Source organism: Octodon degus, unplaced genomic scaffold (assembly GCF_000260255.1).
Source record: "Octodon degus isolate 3935 unplaced genomic scaffold, OctDeg1.0 scaffold00027, whole genome shotgun sequence".
NCBI classification, from domain to species: Eukaryota; Metazoa; Chordata; class Mammalia; order Rodentia; family Octodontidae; genus Octodon; species Octodon degus.
Window position 1 is genome coordinate 15,493,008 of NW_004524603.1, and position 3,074 is coordinate 15,496,081.

A 3,074-nucleotide genomic window follows, 5' to 3' on the forward strand; every position below is an offset into this window, starting at 1 on the left:
AGGGGGCAGGGCAGGCAAGGCATGCTGGGGATCAAACCCCGGCTGCTGTGTTCTGCCCAAGCAGATGCTTTAGTCTGCTGAGCTATCTGACCTGCCCTTTTCTTTTTTTTTTTTTTTCTTTTGTGGAACCAGGGTTTGAACTCAGGCCCTTGCGCTTGCCAGAGAAGCGCTTATTCCACTGAGCCATCTCCCTGGCCCCACCCTTTTCAATCTAATTTAGTTTCCTATAATGCTATGAATTTCAGGCCAGGGTGGGATACATAGTGAGTTCAAGGCCAGCCTGGATAGAGTATCCAGACTGTATCTCATTTAAAAAGAAAATTATGATTACACTTGCAGAGCTTAAGGAGCACCTGGACCAAGTAAGGTAGTGGAGGAGGCCACTTCAGCCACTGGAGACAGCAGCACCAGGACAGGCAGCCCGTGGGTATGAGTTGCAAAGAAGCATCTTGCTCTCACACTCTGCCACCTCCCCACAGTGGGAAAAGCCCAGCTGCCCGGGGATCCAGTCCTGGACCAGGCTCTGGGCTTACTTCCTGTTTGGCTGCAGGTGCTCCATCAGACACACAGGAAACAGATCAGAAGGGCATCCTGTCCTTGCTGTAGGGTCATCAGAGAAGAGCTGGGCCACATGCAGCATCCTGGTGTCCTCAGCCTCTACTCCCAGGTGGGGTGGGGGGGTGGGGGGACCCTGCAGCAGGTGGTGACATCAGTGCGGGCTGGGGCTGAGACCTCAGCAGTTGGCCATGAGATGCTGGCCTGCTGGGCTGGGCCTGGATCATGGGAGGAGAGGCGTGTGTGTGTGTGTGTGTGTGTGTGTGTGTGTGTGTGTTTGAGAGAGAGAGAACAGAAAAGTTTGACCCAGCGGAGGGGTCCACCCTGTCCTTATCCTGCCCACCAGGCAAAAGCCAGCCCAGGCCCAATGGGAAGGGTTAGGAACCAGAGCAAAAGACATTCTTATCACCACTGACAGGGTTGGGCAGAATGAGTATGCACAACACTCACCAAAATAACCCATGTTTTGTGTTTGCTCCCTCACGTTGCAGCTACTTCCTCCCAGTGAATCAAGGCTTTAAGCCTCTTTTCAGGCTAAATCTCCTTTCTTTGGCTAAAATGGGGCAGGGGGGGGGGGAGGGAAGCCAGATCTAGCTAGCATTTTGTTGTTGTTTTTGGTACCAGGAATCCAATTCACGATCCATCTTGTTCTTTTTTTTTTTTTTTCCCCATAATTTTATTGAGAAACAAATAGCAATGAGACAGTTTCAAACCAAATTGGTAGGACAGTTTCTTTTTTTTTTTTTTTTTGGCAGGACCAGGGATTGAACTCAGGCCCTTGCGCTTGCCAGGGAAGTGCTTATTCCACTGAGCCATCTCCCCAGCCCCGGTAGGACAGTTTCAATAACACATTGCATATATTCTTCCTAGTGGTTATTTGCTGTACAAGATGAGGACATGATATCCTATGTACAAACACTATTAGAACAAATCCCTCTATTCATTAAGAGAATGTATATATCTATCCTAACCTTTTATTTGTTTATTTATTTTTTTGAAGAACCGGGGATTGAACTCAGGCCCTTGTGCATGCCAGCGAAGCACTTATTCCACTGAACCATCTCCCCGGCCCTATCCTAACCATTTTTGAATACACAGATACAAAATGGACATTCATCTGTATCCCCTTTTTTTGTTTAGTTCTGTTATTTGAATATTATAGGTGTGTTAACTCAGCAAAATATTCTAAAAGAGTCCAGTAGTCCACAATAGTATTGGGTCTTCCGCTTCACCATCTTGTTCTTGCTTGTGCCAAAAAGGTAGATCCCCGTCTGTTTATTTATTTATTTATTTTTGAGACAGGGTCTCACAATGTAACCCAGGGCGGCCTGGAATTTACTGAAATTCTCCTGTCTCAGCCTCCTGAGTACTGGTATTACAGCTATGTGCCATTATGCCAGGCTAACCGTATGCATTTTTGAAAAGTTATGGTAGAGGGGCCAGGGAGATAGCTCAGTGGAATAAGCGCTTGCCTGGCGAGTGCAAGGTCCTGAATTCAACCCCCAGTACCGGGGAAAAAAAAAAAAAATCGTATTAAAATCAGGAAACATACTTTGCCCTTCAGCTAAAACTGGAAAGGAGGCTGAGGCAGGAGGATCACTGAGTTAAAGGCCAGCCTGTACTGTGTAGTAAGACCTTGTCTCAACAACAAAAAGTGAGGGGTGGAAGCATTTGTTCTAGGAGCATCCTTTTGTTGTAGATGAAAAGCTCCTAAGGCCTCTAGAGTGGTCGCGTTTTAACCAGGCCATTGCAGTGCCTGGAGATCCGGATGGAATTTGAACCTTTAAAGTAAGCTCCAGAATGTGGAGCAGCCTTTCTTCTGGGCCTCTAGCCTCGGTTCATTACCTCCCGTCCCTCCTTTTCTCCTCTTACAGGGTAGTTTTCTCTCATCAGCTGCTGTCACCCTAAAGAGGGTAGGGCAAGGTTGATTTAAAGGAGGAAGAGGGGAGACAGAGCGTGGTAACCCGTGCCTATAATCCTAGCTCTTGGGAGGCTGTAAACAGGTGGATTACTACAAGTCTGCTCTAGTAGTGAGACCGTGAACACCCTGTAGACCTTTCCCTAAAATACAAAAAAAATTTTTTTTTAATTTTAAAAGGAGGAAGAGGGGTGATACGGACAATATTTGAATGCAAACAATCAGCTTGGACATGTGGATTTATAGCAGTGGTTGTCAATGAGAAAAAGAGCCAGGTAGAGTGGAGATGCTCACCTGTAGGGAGACTAAGGCAGAAGGATCCTTGTGAGTTTGAGACCAGCCTGGGAAATGTAGCAAAACCATCTCTCACAAAAAAAAAATAGTGAATGGGCCAGCCAAATAGCACAGCAGACTAAAGCACCTGTTTCAGCAGAGCGCACTGACCAGGGTTTAATCCCCAGTGTTTTGTTCCTGCCCTACTCCCCAGGGCTCTTTGAGAAGATTGAGACTGGGAGTGGTGGTGCATGCCTGTAATCCTTTTCTTTCTTTTTCTTTTCTTTTCTATCTTTCTTTCTTTCTTTTTTTTTTTTTTTTTTTTTTT